A 15,915-nucleotide genomic window follows, 5' to 3' on the forward strand; every position below is an offset into this window, starting at 1 on the left:
AGTACAACCATTCTATGCTTCGGAAGATAGATTACAAAGAACCACACTTGCCATTCAGCTATCCACTGCAAATAAAACTTGTCTAAAGTTGCTCCATGAAAGAAGGTGTGCCCTTTAAAGGATTGGATATTAAGAAGATCCATATGGTGGGAGGTTGAGCCATAAAACCTGATCTTAAAATGCTTTGGATCATCAGGCGGTTCATATTTGATTTGATTCAAGTTCGGGTTCAGATTTAGCTTAATGGTTATGCAGTTATGAGTTGGTTCAGATTAAATCTGGTATAGGAACTACTCCTCGGGTATGGTTTGCAAACAAATCGAATCCATTAAGAAATTTAAGATTTTTAAAATTAAAAATATGAGTCAAATAATTTATGAAAATGGGTAAATTGGCCTTTATTGTACTCAAATAATTCAACTAGTGTGATCAGTTCACTAGATAAATCTAAGAACTTAAAAGTAGAAAAAGGATGGCAAAACTAAGGAAATATTGATGAAAATTAAATCGAAGAATTGAAACTATCACGTCTAATATTTGGAAATGAAAAACTTCACTTGAAAATGGAGATAAACATGGAAGGAAAAACTAACTCTTGATTAAAAATGCTGTAACAAAAGAAGAGGCAGGATCAATTTGAGGGTTTCTACTTTCTAGGGTTTTAGGCTTTCATGGTTTTGGCATTAGGTGCATTGGCGGAAGCAGATCAGGTCATGCTGAACATGAGTGTTTTTGCTCATGCCGACATCGTGGCCGTCTGTTTGCATTTTGGATGAATGCCATATGGTTTTGTTGACTTTTTAGCTTTTTAAAATGCAAATCGGATGGCCACGATGTCGCATGAGAAAAAACGCTCATGTTCAGCATGACCTGATCTGCTTCCTGCATTGGCTAGACTCTGGTTGGTAAAATCCTCGAGGTCAGTACATCCAGCGGTAAGAGACGCAACTTGTGGCATCCCATCAACTTGGTGACATAATCTAAAATATAAAAATATTAAAAAAGTCAGTGGAATAACAGTATTGTGACTAATAGCCCAAACCCACTACCGATCAATGGAATCAAACCTACTAAAGTAGACTTGTTATTATGTCAGACCCATAAGATTATGGATGTCAATGAATTGGATTTTATATGTTATCCAATTGAATTTCATTTCCTTTAGTTGCATTTGGTAATCCAAAACCATATCCTATTACGGAAGCCAACAAATATCTGAATTTGATGGATATCCAAATCTTTTTACATGTAAAAAAGCATATTTAGTATGAGCTTTTCACCATCCCAATTAGAATCCATTTAATAAACATCCAAATAGCCGAATATGGTATTGGCCACATCATAAGATTCAAAAAGCAGAAAATGGATCTGGCCTGGTTTGGGAGTTTATAAACTACATCCAAAAAATTAAGGGCTTTACTAGTCCGGTTTCTTAGCATTTAGACCTGGACCTAGATATTTCCTGCCTAAGCCAGGTCTGATGAGACCCAGATGCGAACCTGGTGGCAGAGCCTCATAGTTGGATCTAGCCCAAGTCCGACCTCTCTCTCTGGTATTCATTTATCAGAGAGTGAACAACTTTAGCCATACATGCTCTTCACAATTGGTTGCAGAATGCAGCATGCGTCGGTTTTCTGTGGGCTTCCAAAATTTGTCTCTCTTCTTTGGGCTTCAAGTCTTGCAAAGCCGTTCCTTTCCGTACAGGTTCACCAAGTGCCCATCTCCAACAGGGAAGAAGTTGAGGAAGGTGGGTCGTCGTTGCTCGTTCTGTGCTCTGGGACCATGAAGAAGAGGAAGAGATACAGGAAGCCTTACCCGAGGGAGGCAAAGAGCATAGTCAAAGAGATTAGGTTCGTTGCCATGAGGCTCAGAACATAGAGCAACAGGGAGCAGCAGCAGCAGGAGGAGGATGGCTATACACAGGAGACTTGGCAGCTCACCATTGAAGGGTGTCTCAAATACTTGGTAGACAACAAGCTCGTCTTAGATACTCTTGATAGAATCGTGGATGAGGCCACCCATGTTGCTTGTCAGTCATCTCTCTCTCTCTCTCAACTCTGTTTTTGAGTTGGTTGCCGGTTGCTTCGCATGTGTGTGTGTGAGAGACAAAAGAAACATCAACATTACAAAGGCAGGGGATCAACAAAAAATTGAGCCCGCAAAAAACAACAGACCCAAAACAAAGGGCCGAAAACACGAAGGCAAAACATAAAAATAGAAGAACATAAAGATCAACAAGGTTTTTGAGGAAGAGAAAGTGACTGAAGGGGGTGGATAACATAGGAGGAGAGGCGCAAAATTGCGTACACATCAGTCAAGATGCAATGAACGAGCTTATTGAAAGCAACCGAAATTTGATGGAAGATCGCATTGTTGAGAGTCATCCACACAACCCACCAAGAAGTAAGAAGCCAAGTTCTCCAGATCAGCCGTCACTGCTTGCAACTGCGAACCCGCAACAGACCCCCATAAAAGGTCGAGCACGAAGGATTCCTGTCTCACAATTACTTCAGGCTAATTTCACGTACTTTTAAAGAGATCCACAAAGATTGGGCAGGCCCAAAATAAATGGTAGGTTGATTCTTCCACCACTTGGCAAAGGATGCACCTACTCGAATACTGAAAACCCACATTCTTAAGGAAGTTGTCGGTCTGTACCCTATTGTGTAAAATTAACCAGGCTAAGAACCGAGAGCAGAGAGTTGGCCCATTCGCCCATAAAAGACGCTCAGGAAGCCAATGAGCCCCAGGAGGAAGAAGTGACCGATACAAAGTTTTGGTGAACAAAACGCTGCTAGGTGCAATTGCCTATTGCAAAAACTGCACGTCAGGACCGGGATCACCATCTTGCATGAGGATGAAAGACATGACCTTAAGCCACATGCGACGCAAGTGCGAGATATGAAGCCTGTGGAGACAATGGATATAATGGATCAACTCAAGGGAACCGTACTTAGCATAGAACAGAGGAGCACACGGATTGCCTGAACAGTGCGCCATCCAGCATTGCTTCACGATAAGAGCAATACTCCTTAGTCTGTGAGCGAAGATCCTCAGACCAGCCATACGCCTTGGTAACACTAACGAGTTTCATCCAACCAGGTGGCGCTTAGTCCGAAGGTGGCAACCAGACCAAAGAAAATCCATCATCAAACTGGAGAACTTCTCCACACCCTTAATTAGGCATCAGAAACATGGACATAAAAAATTCTGGGATAGAGGATAAGATGTGCCTAATAAGGGTAAGCTGACCGACGATGAAAAGGTAGAAAGCCTGGAAGGAAGAAATTTTGGTCTGAACTTTTTGGATAGTGACAGTCCAAGTGGCTGAGGGGATGTGTTTTATTTATAAAGGGAGACCTAGATAGAAAATAGGTAAATCTGAAGTTGCACAGCTAAAAATTTGTTGTCCGGCGACCAACAAGAAAGATGGAGCATTGAACATGGACAGACAACATTTACTGTCATTAAGAGATAAACTCGAAAGAGAGAGGAAAGACTGAAGGATGCGCTTGAATCTTAACATCTGTTGAATGGAAGCGTAGCTGAAAATAATCATGTCGTCAGCATAGGTGAGAATATGATGGAAAAATTTCTGGATGCCGATGTGATCGATTATGCCTTTATCTGCTGCCCTCTTGAACACCACTACGAGACCCTTGGTGATGACATTAAATAACAAAGAGGAGAGAGGGCATCATTGCCAAATACCGCACCCAAGCTTGAATTGCCTATTCCTTGCTCCGTTAAGCTTGATTAAATAGTGAACATTTGATACCAGCTCACACACCCATCGAGAGAAACAGTGACCGATACCGAAGTTGGTAAGCATGTGGAATAAGAAAGGCCAATGGACCGAGTCGAAGGCTTTATGGAAGTCGAGCTTGAGAGAGAAGAAAGGTTGGCCGCTAATATGCAAAGAGTGAAGAACTTCCGATGCCAAGATGAATGAGTGTTGAATCCGCCTGTGGGGGATAAAAGCGAACTGTGAGTCCGAGAAGATTTAAGCAACGACGACTCTTAGCCTATTGGTCAAAACCTTAGCAATAATGCAGTAGAGCATACTCGTAATCGAAATCGGACGAAACCTTGAGATATCAAAGGTTGTCACGTCCTTTGAGATGAGAGAGACAATGGCTAAGTGTGTGTGAATCGGCAGCCGACAATTGCGATGGAACTCGGTGAAGACATTGATAACGTCATGCTAAATGCAAGACCAAAATATATGAAAGAAATCCACGGAAAAACCATCGTAGCCAGGAGCTTTCCATCCTGAAAGATCGTTGATAGCTGAAATGATTTCAGCGTCGCATAGCTCTGGTTTGAGATTGATCAATAGCCCGTATGAGAAGAGGGCCAATAGTGTCATCGACGGAGGTCTGGACAACATAAAGGGTCTTAAAATAGTGAGAAACCACTGAAAGCACATTGTCAGCGAAGTAGCTGACTCTCCCAATGAAGATAGAGGGAATAACGTTCTTCCTATGACGGTGCGAAGCGTAGGAGTGAAAGAAGTTAGTATTACCGTCACCAGCCTCAAGCCAATGCACCTTCGCCCGTTGTTTTTCATCGAGTTTGATTGATAAACTGTTTGTAACAATCAAACATCCATGCTTCTTCACAAATCATTCTTGCCCAATGAAGCCCAGCAAAAGGTAGCACAAACAATTAATGTGCCACTGTATGGTACACAATCAGCCAACCTTCTAGAAGAAGGCATGCCCAAGCACGTCTACCATGGGCTACGAACTTGGTCGAGTTGTTTTGTGCCACTGGTGTTGGCTTTAGTATTGCTCTAGATTGACAGACATGTGCACACCGATCAATGGTCTTGAAGTTAATTTTGCATTCAACACCCATGACCCTGCATCCAGTTTCCTCGCCTTGAAATTAAAGTGTCATAGGAATTTGACTTTTAATGGCTTCATAGTCAGGCCCGAATCTAGCAATCATTAGAAAAGTCTTGCTTTGATCAGTACGTTTTTTTATGACATCAAGATCGGTTGATATGGGATTATAAAGTCTGACCTCGCAACCCTCCTAAATACTCGCTGAATGGTGTATTTTCTTTTTTAAGATGGGAATATCTTGTGTAAGTTAGTATACCCTGGCTACATCCTTAAGTGCATTCAAGAATTAAAAATCTTTCATTCATGCTCGGTTCCATAAAGTAACCAAGCTATCACTAGGTGGTTTCAACAATGGTTATCTTGAGATTAAGATTATGCTCTTGCACTATAACTTTAGCAGTTACAGAATCTTAGGAAGATCTTGAGATGGATCAACCATCACTGAGAAATAAAAGTATGAGTGTACAGGGCACCAAGTGAACAATGACTTGCCAGGGTCCCGCAGAGCAGCAAGTGAGCAATGACCCAAAGGATTCCAGCAATTTTTTGCTTTGCAATATGCAATACCATAAGTAATAGAATTACTTAATGGCCTTTAATAACCAAAAAATGGTTGCACTCACACATTAGTAGAATCTCTGATTTAAATGTTAAAATAAAAGAAATAAATAAATAACTCAAAGATTTAACGGGGTTAGTCTAGGAGCCTATATCCATGACAAACTGATGTAAACCGAGAGAGCTTGTTTTACGATAAAACTCTGTGACCCAACTCCTATGCATGGAATCCAAAGAAAAGCAAAAAAAACTGAAAAAGAATTGGAAAAACAAGAAATAACTCAACTTAATATTCTCAAATCAACTTCAACTCTCAAGTGTCTCTCACAAAAACCCCATAACAATTATTTATGGCAAAATAGAAACCCTATCCTACATCGGATCTTGAATATGATCCAAATATCCAAACTAAAGAATTCAAACCTAACATGCAACTATCGATCCCATTGGATCCCCTCTCACTGGATTCATCAAATCCAATCACCCTCTGTTCTTCTTCTTTTTCTTCTTGCCTTTTGCTGGAGTTGGATCTGGCTTTGGGTTCACGAGTGCATCATCCTCCTCGAGTTGGAAAGGATATGAAAAATCACAGGCCACAAAACTGGATATGGGTCCGCATACAAGAGTTGTGGCATCATAAATAATGGTGTCATCATCATGCTCCGATTCTTGACCCTCATCTGCAACATTTGAATTCGTCTCTTCATGCTCCTCATGCCCAACCAACTGAACTTGCTTGTGAACTGTCGGGCATTAGACTGCATGATGCCCAACTCCGTTACAACGAAAACACCTTGGTTCACCCTCGGATGGCTGTGTATGAGACCTGGTGTTGTGGGCAGGTCTGGAATCCTCACGTCATGTCAATGGCTTGCAGTCCTTCTGATTGGTGGCCTTAGAGTCATGTTGGTCTGAACTTGCTTCTCCGGGTTGGAAAAGCGTTCTTAGGCCGTGATGATGATGCTCGTAAATCACTTATTGATTTGAGCGTCTCCTTAATAGACATGGCATGTTGGGTTGCTTGATCCACGTTTGACACTACAAGGCAAATCATGTCATCATAAATATCAGGACAAAAATCCGTGATATACCTGGTAACTTGGTGGTCCTCAGTCACCTGGAGCCTACTCCAAAGGTTTAGGCGATAAAACTCTGTAGTGTACTCGGCTACTGACTTTGCGCCCTGCTGAAGTAAAAAGCATCGTCGATAAGCTTGCTGATGGCTTCTATGACTTGCTGTATCTTGACTCACGAATCTGGCGTAAGTCATTCCACCACAACAGTGCAAGCCCTTTTTGTGGCCAATGCCATACGATGGTGCTCCGAGACCTACTGGCAAGTAAAATACGTGTCTATCTCCAACCTCCAATCCAAGAAAATGTCAGCATTAAGTTGTCCTGAGAATTCTGGGAGGTCCAGCATGACACCATACCACCGGACGGTGCCGTCAGGCGATGGGGATCCTTGGCGCAACGAGGGGCGTCCCCAAACGGTGAGCCACAACCCACCGTCGGGCCCAATGGCTGAGGCGACGGGCTCCCGCTGGTTCCCGTTCTTTGGCAAGGAGGAGACAGGTGGGTCAATGCCGGCAGAGGCTGTTCCTTCGAGGGATGGAAGGGTCGACTAAAAGGGGTGCGGGAATGAAGCTGCCGTGAAGGAGTTTGCCGGAAAAGAGGGAGAGGGTTGAGGCCCTCCTCTCCCATCGTTTTGCACCAACGAGGGGAGATTCAAACCTATCATCGGGGCAGTCTGACGGGCGTTGCCGCTGATCATCGGCGGCGGCAGTCGTGAGACGTTGCCCAGGGTCGCAACCTCCGTTTCTTGCTTGTTAATGGGCGTCTTTCCACGAACTACTTCCGATCGTCGTATGAATGCCTCGATCATCTGTTCCATCTTGGAGAACCGTTGATCAAATATCGCAAGCTTCCGATTCGTATCTGTCATCGTCGTTCCCAATCTTTGCATATCAACCTTCGGATTGGTCACTTTGGCTGGAAGGTCTAGCACTGAACCTTTAGCCTCAACCACGATTTCTTGAATATTTCCCCCTATCTTACCCTGATACCAATTGACAAGAAGAACCAAAAGCAAGAAGAAAAAGAAGAACAGAGGGTGATTGAATATTATGAATCCAGTGAGAGGGGATCCCTAGTTGCATGCATATTAGGTTTGAATTCTTTAGTTTTAGATATTTGGATCATATTGAAGATCCGATGTAGGGTAGGGTTTCTGTTTTGCAATAAATAATTGTTATAGGGTTTCTTTGAGGGACAGTTGAGAGTTGAAGTTTATTTGAGAATATTAAATTAAGTTATTTCTTGTTTTTCCAGTTCTTTCCCAGCTTTTCCTGCTTTTCTTTGGATTTCATGCATAGGAGTAGGGTAACTTAGTTTTATTGTAAATTGATTTACATCACAAACACAATCCTTTTACTCTTATTTTTCTTGAGGTGGGGTGAACACCTATTTATACATGAGCTGCAACACTTAAATAGATGCCTTCAAAACAAGTGGTCAAAAAAGATAGGTTACAATGTGGGCTACAAGGTAGGCTACATGTCCTACTAGAATAGAGATATTAAGTAGCTTTTTTCTACATTTTGTAGCCTCATGGTAGATGTGCTTGGTCATGCCTTCTTCTTGGCTGATTGTGTGCCAGTGACACTTTAATTGTTGGTGTCACTTTTTGGATTATAGTAGCCTTAACATTTAGTGAAGTTGAACATGAAGGAGGAAACCCGAATGAGCATCCTACGACAACAGTTCATCCATAGCCCTTGGATCAACATTCTAGTCAGTTGTGTTGATCCACTCAAGAAACTCGTCCACCTCTAATGGTAAGTGATTTTTACACTTTCCAACTCAAGTTCTTGTGCTCTTTATCCTATTGAGCAAAAGTTTTTTACCAAACACCTTTCTAAGTCATTTATTGCCTTCTTAACCAAAGTCTACTCCACTCAAGAGCCTTCTAGCTTCAATGAAGCTAACTCACGTCCTGAATGGAAAAAGGCCATGGACGGGAAACTACTTGCAATTGAAAAAAAACAATACTTGGAACATTGTTTGTTTACCATCAAGAAAAAGACATGTTAGATGTTGGTGGACCTACAAAATTAAGTACCAAAATGATGGAACTATCGAAAGATACATGGCTAAGCTAGTTGCAAGAAGGATTACCCAAACATATGGGATAGATTATCATGAGACCTTCGCTAAAATAAATACCATTTGAGTGATCATGTCAATTGTTGTAAACAAAAAATGGCTACTATTTCAATTAGATGTAAAAAATGTTTTTCTTCACGGTAACGTGGAAGAAGAAATATATATGAAACTTCTACTTGGTTATCTAGATGAAAAAAATAAAAAATTGGTATGCGGACTAAGAAAAACTATCTCTAGTCTTAAACAATCTCCTAGAACATGGTTTGCTAAGCTAAGTGAAGCTTTATTAACCTTTGGATTCACCAACTGCATCACCAATTCATTGTTGTTTATAAGAAAAGATACCTTTGTGACAGTGTTGGTACTAACTTATGTTGATGATATCATTATAACAAGAAATGATATTTCAGGCATAGTCAACGTTAAACACCACCTTCAACATGAATTTGAAATCAATGACTTAGGTCAGATATTTTCTTAAGATCAAAGTTTCCCATTAAAAAAAAGTCATCTTCATATCCCAACAAAAGTATATCTTAGATCTTTAGAAAGAAACTGTAAAGCTTGGATGCAAGCCCGTTGACACTACCATTGATCCAAATCATAAAATTGAGAAAGACAATGATGAACCTATTGAAAATGTGATAAATTTTTAAAGGCTCGTAGGAAAATTGATTTATCTTACAGTCATATGGTTTGACCATTTATATGGTTAGTCTGGTAAGTCAATTCATGCACAATCCCAAAGGACCACATATGGAAATAGTTGATTGAATCATGAGATATTTAAAATCATCACAGAGAAAAGGACTATTGATGAAGCAAAACATACATACAAAAATTAAAGGATACACAAATGTTGACTAGCTTGGTGATCCATCAGATAGAAGATCTACCACCAGAACCGGGTATTATACTTTAGTTGAAGAGAACCTCATGACTTGGAAAAGCAAAAAGCAAAATGTTGTAGCTCGCTCTAGTGAAGAAGTTGAATATAGGGCTTATACTATTTGTGAGCTTATTTGGTTAAAGACCTTATTAACCAACATAGAATTATGTCACTTCACCAATGAGGATGAAGTGTGATAGTTAAGCTGCCATTCATATTGTTGTAAATCTTGCCTTTTGAACATACCAAACATATAGAGATTGATTTTCACTTTGTCAGAAAAAAGGGTCAAGCCAAAGTCATTACCAAGGTTGTATGTATCGTATCATTACCTGTATCTATCAGGCCCAAAGTAACACCGTATCATATCGTATTGTAAACATATTGTAAATTTGTAATAATTTTTTTCAAAAAATCAGAAAAAAATTAGCAAAAATTCTAAAAAAACATATCAAATGAAACAATGATGAATTTCACAAAATACAACTATAAAATCACACATGAAGCATTTATGTCTCTATGAGCCGCATAAGACATCATCAAACATCAACTAATATAGAATCATAGATAATATTGCATGCATATCTCGCAAGAACAATGCAAAATATTAAATATCTTGCAATTAAGAACATGTCGCAAGCCTTATACTTCCATACTATATGAACAAAAATATTATGGCAATAGTTGCACTCAATTTTCAATCGATTTTCACTCATTACTTGAGTGGCACATTGTCATGCCGGATTATCTTATGCTATCTTTGTTGGAGGAGTGTGGAGCCTGATTTCTACTTTGATATAAATATTTAATTTTTGTCGAGGCAATTTTTTTTAGAGTAGCTATGTAATTTTACTAATAATAAAGATTTTGACCTTAACCTATTTTCTTGAGTGAAAAAATGGTGAAAATGCATTTTACCTTAACCCATTTCTTTAGGTAAAAAAATGGTGGAAATGCACTTCTAATGACCTCTAGACAAATTGAAAAGTCGGCCCTCAAAAGGAATTTAAAACCCAAAATGAAAAAGTAACTTTCGACCTTTTTAAAGTGCATTGAACGATACAACACGATACAGGGGTGTATCGTATGATATACCTGATACGAGTATGATATACACTCGAATCGCAATACGAGTATGTATCGTATTGCAAAACCCAAAAGTAACAATATGTATCGTACAGTACGATACTTACAACACTAGTCATTACTACTACATTTGTGTGAAGTGAAGCTTAACTTGCAAACATCTTTACTAAGGCTAATGGAAAAACAAAATTGTTAACCATTCTCAACAAGTTGGCTGTTGTTGATATTGGTGCACCAACTTGAGGGTGAGAAATGTTAAGGCGGTTAAAATGTATCTCCGAAAATCCTTGTTGTAAATATAAATATATATATTTATATACTTAGAAATATATATACATATAATATATTATATGTATATGTATCTATATATATATATATAAATATATATATTTATATACTTTTTTAATTTCTTATCCAAAAAGGGTATTATTGTAATCTTGCGCATATTCCATTTGGAATATGTTGTATTTTTCTTTTTTATTTTCCTTTTGTAATTCTTTTTATTTTTCATTTTTTTATTTTTAGTTTTTATTAAAGGTGCATTGGGGGTCCCCCAATAGAGTCGTTGGGGGCCCCCCAACGACTCCTTTGGAGCCCCCCTTTTTGCACCTCTTGGCTCTTGTATAAATAGGGGTGTTCCCCCTTGTAATTCTCAAGCTTGAGAGTCTCAAGCATTTGCTCTTTTTTATGAAACACATGCATTATTGCATGTTTATTATTTTTACGCTTTTTGCGTATTTTGTTCAAGTGTTGTGAGAGTGTCTTCGTACACTTCTGTTATAAAGTATTTATGTTTGTATGCATATTGTCTCTTCATAGACAATTTTACGAAGGCTACTACAATCCAAAAGGTGGCACAAACAATTAATGTGTCATCTTATGGCATAGACACAATTTGTTAACCTTCTAGAAGTAGACATGTCCAAGCACATCTACTATCGGCTACGAAATCTAAAAAAAGCTACCTAATGTCTCTATTCTGGTAGGACATATAGTCTATCTTGTAGGCCATATTATAGCCTATCTTTTTTACTGCTTGTATTGAAGCCACCTACCTAAGTGTTGCAGCTCATGTATAAATAATTGTTCACTCCACTTGAAGATGAATAAGAGTGAAGGAGTTGTGCTTGTCTTGGATGTCGGCTCATAGCGAACAAGGTTAAATCTTTGAGTTATTTTTCTTTCTTTTATTTCAACACCCATATCTAGAGAAGCATAGTTTTGATAAGATTTTGTTAAGGACAAGTTCACAATCATTCTCCCCAATACAGTTGGTTTGAATCATTTGACTGTTATATGCAAGTTTGTCTATCAATGATCGTATATACAAATTTTTTACATGTTACTGCCATCTTCTTGTTGCATCCCATTTATTCCTTTCCTCAAAGGCTTTCAAGATAACAATTGACTTGTACAAAGGTGCTAGAGAATCACGCTGATTGGCATACCCAGAAAGATGCAAGCACATGTGCACGTTCTTACGTAGATTTTGGCAGATATCTCTATAGAACTTTAGCATGCAAATTTTATTTGAGTCTTTTTTGGTAGTTGGTGAGCATGTTGGAATCATCCCCCAGCAGAGCCCTGCTAATTTGCAAGTCCAATGGATTGTCATCTCTGGCAATAGAGTGACACCCAGCTGCACCTTGTGTTGATGATTAGTGCAGGCTTCTTTAAACAGCAGTAGTTGGTTCTAACACTGCAAGTTACTTTGTGTGGGCTAGTAATCAATGAATCTCTTTTGAAAAGGAAAAACATTTACTTTGACCATATTAATCCTTCTATTTCCTTTAATTTTTTATTATTTGTGCCTGGGCATATGTTGTGCTTTGTAACATGTATAAACTTTTATTACTCAGCAACTGAAACAACAGATGAATGCCGATTCTAGTTCACTTAATCCGCTTGTTGTATCGTCTTTTTCTGCATCCTATAGAAGGCATTAATTATGAACAGAGGAGCTTACGGAGGATAAGCGTACATGTATGTGCTGCAGATGCTGACTTCAGGAAAATTGGTTTGGAGCGATCAGATGCTCTTTCAAAAGATATAGAGCGGTTCAGCCAACAGGGCCACTTGATTCCAGAACCAAGTCCTCCTGGAGTTTCTTATGCTAAATATCTGCATGAAACTTCAGAAACCAGTCCTGCAGGCATTCTTGTGTCATTTTTATACCATATATTTTGCACATATAAGTGGTGGCCAAGTGATAGGGAAGCAGGTACAGTATCATCTTCTTTATTGCCCTTTGCAGTAGGTATTTCTCTCAAGATCTATTTGCAATTTCTGCCTTCAATGAAGTGTTTTTTGCCAAGCTTAATTATGCCCTTTTGGTTTAGACAGAAACAATCTGTAAAAAACATATAATAGGTGATAGGATTCGTAGACATTAATTAGCACCTCTTCCTTATTTCCTGTATAACTTAGGTGTTTGGGTCACAGCGTTCAATTATGTGTGTGTGTGTGTGTGTGTGTGTGTGAGAGAGAGAGAGAGAGAGAGAGAGAGAGAGAGAGAGAGAGAGAGAGAGAGAGAGAGAGAGAGAGAGGAATCATGCTTGGTTCATAAAATCGAAACCCTGTATATATGTCAAATCAAGAATTTTGCTTTGTGAATTACATGAAGTATGAAAAACATACAGCAAAGATTCATGGGCACTAGTTAACACCTCTACCTCATTTCCTATATAATTTAGGTACTTGGGTCAAGGCAGAAGTTCAATTTCAGGAAATTAGTGGATAATTCCATGGAAAGAAAATTTGTACCATGTCATATCCATGTCCATGTGACATAGGTTTTGCATTTGACTAAGGGAAAAACTCTCAGTATGTAGACATTGAACTAAACTGAAGTGCCCAAAAGACAAAGTAGGTATAAAATGAGTGCATGACTATATGCACGTCTAACGTGTATATGACCACCATCATTGCAGATCCAGGACATGGTAAATAGGAGGCAGTTGCCCCCTAGTTTGGGAATACCCAACGTGGTTGGTGACTTGCCATTGAGTTTCATGCCCCCAAAAGCATGGCTTTTGGAGAGTTATTTCCCCCTCATCATCATCATTATCATCAAGCCTTATCCCAAATACATGGAGGGTTCCAGTCCCAAGCCTGGATAAAGGAGGAGGCTTGGTGTCAGTGGCAAACGGCTGTGAAACTCTAGACACGTCCTATGAAAATGAGTCCTAAGAGTTATTTCCCCCTATGCTGTAGAAATTGAGAAGTTGCCATCACTTAACTATATGGATTTTAGAAACTTTATGATGCAAAATGTATATTTTAGAATATAGATAGTTGAACCATCTAGTTGATCTTTTTTTCTGGTGAGCATTTAAAGTACAAGAACCTGATTCTTATAAAATGAGAAAAATAGATAATTCAAATACTTTTTTTTTTCCTTCTACTGACCTCCATATATTATACAACACCTTAGGAATCTCTCTCTCTCTCTCTCTCTATCGTACACATATATGAACAGAAGGATGAAATGGGTCGAAGATCCAAACCTGGTATGACCAACATGTATGCATGGGTGTAAATTAACCATGCATGTCCAACAATCACAAACCAATACGGCCATTTTTATGAAATTTCTAATATGACCAACATACAAGGGGATACTGAAATGGGAGCCAAAATGGAGTATCTGTGAGATGGCACCCAAGGGAAAATCCATAATCCTGGCTCTGCCAACTAGTGGATGCAGAACTTCAGCACCTTCAATTGATGATTATTCATGCTTCAGCGTGTTAAAAAGCCTTATAAAAGACACATTATCTACCTAAGGTGACTGGTCTGCAGCTTCCTCTTTTATTGTTCACCTTTTTCATCTTCATTTTGCCATGACAAACAATTTGGCCTGCTACCTGATCTGATACATACTTTGGGTATTGTGCAGTCACCAATCAGCATGCTCTGCTTGCAAGAAAAGCATCATGCACTCTCTCTTTTTCATTGATACTTGATCAAACTTCTACAGAAATGATGAATAAGATACAACTTGTTGCTGAATATTCAATTGCACCTAACTATTATAAATATGTACAGGCTTTTGGTTCAGAAGTAAACAAAAATTCACACATGCACACACACATTCCCACATGCACAAATAGCTGATTCTGATGCCATGTGAACATGAATGAAAATTTGCTAAATGAATTCATTGTTGATTCCATTAAGAGGGTGCTTCTCATTATATAAATGTACTGTACTGGAACATAGAAATATTCAAACAATAGATGGATAGCACATAGTATTATCTACCATATGTCTAACAGACACCACAGACATGTATGAGTTTATCCTCATTGAGTACTTAATGTTGGTTGGGATATATGACCCAACCTATCCAGAGATACAATGTAACCGTATTTTCCACCAGCGGTCATCGCTTGAGTGAATCCACGCTATGCTTGTGATCGTCTTTTACTTGAGGTGTGGTTTTCAAGTACTTAACCTTTAAAGCACATGCATGATTATTGTGTTTGGACCACTACATATTGAGTTTTCTGTACAACAATTCTCCAAGCGGGCATTCTCAGGACCTCCCATGATGAGAAACAATGATTCCTACTTGGCCATCTGTAAAAATGAGACGATTGCATTAAGTTTTCTTTTTTACCTTATTTGTTTTATTCCTTCTTGATTTAGGTAAGATGTAATTTCTCCATCTGCCTTGTCTTTCTTAATGACAGTAACAAGTTTCCTGCATGTAGGTTTCTGAGATGATCCTTGAGAATAGGGAGCTGGAGTTCTACAAGTGGGAAGGTGATGTGCCCGACTTATTGAAAGATCTAAGAAAGAAGCTTAATAAACTAGGAGAGGTAAAGTATTCTTTCATTTTGAAAACACTAAAACTCAGTTGCAGTCTTAGTGCAGCTGACCGAACTTTTCTGGTGCAGCATTGGTCTAGAGATGAGAAAAACAAATGCCTAAGAGAAGCATCAAAATCATTTAAATTTTGTGGGCAGATTGTCCGCATGATTATTCAGTAATACAGCAGTTCAAATAGGTCCCTGAGCTCTTGGTACTCTCCAGCCAGATTGCTGGTGCTACAAACTCTTGTTGAGGAGGACGAGTGTGGTGCTTTGAGGACATCAGTCGCTAATGCTTGATGACGAAGGCATACATAAATGATGCATGATAGTGCCATATGCACGCTGCATCTTATAAGGATTTCTGATAAGTAGGAATAGAAGGTGTATTGACCTGTGATGCAAGTACAATCAGTGCTCATCCTATGCTGGAATTTTTTTCTAAGCGTGCAATTATTTCTACTTTGTTGCTGTTGCTATAACTTGCAAGTCATAAATCTGTGTTTTTTTTCTCAAAATTACTTGCACATCATGAAGACATCATCTTTCATGTT

General features: G+C 39.0%; 1 pseudogene; it reads left to right on the forward strand.

Annotated features, from left to right (window-relative positions):
* The first annotated feature begins 1,590 nt into the window (after window positions 1–1,590).
* On the forward strand, window positions 1,591–15,541 carry LOC149846816 (putative inactive heme oxygenase 2, chloroplastic; annotated as a pseudogene).
* The last annotated feature ends 374 nt before the right edge of the window (window positions 15,542–15,915 follow it).

The sequence above is a fragment of the Nuphar pumila genome, chromosome 2 (assembly GCF_984573655.1).
Source record: "Nuphar pumila chromosome 2, dmNupPumi1.hap1.1, whole genome shotgun sequence".
Classification (NCBI taxonomy): Eukaryota; Viridiplantae; Streptophyta; class Magnoliopsida; order Nymphaeales; family Nymphaeaceae; genus Nuphar; species Nuphar pumila.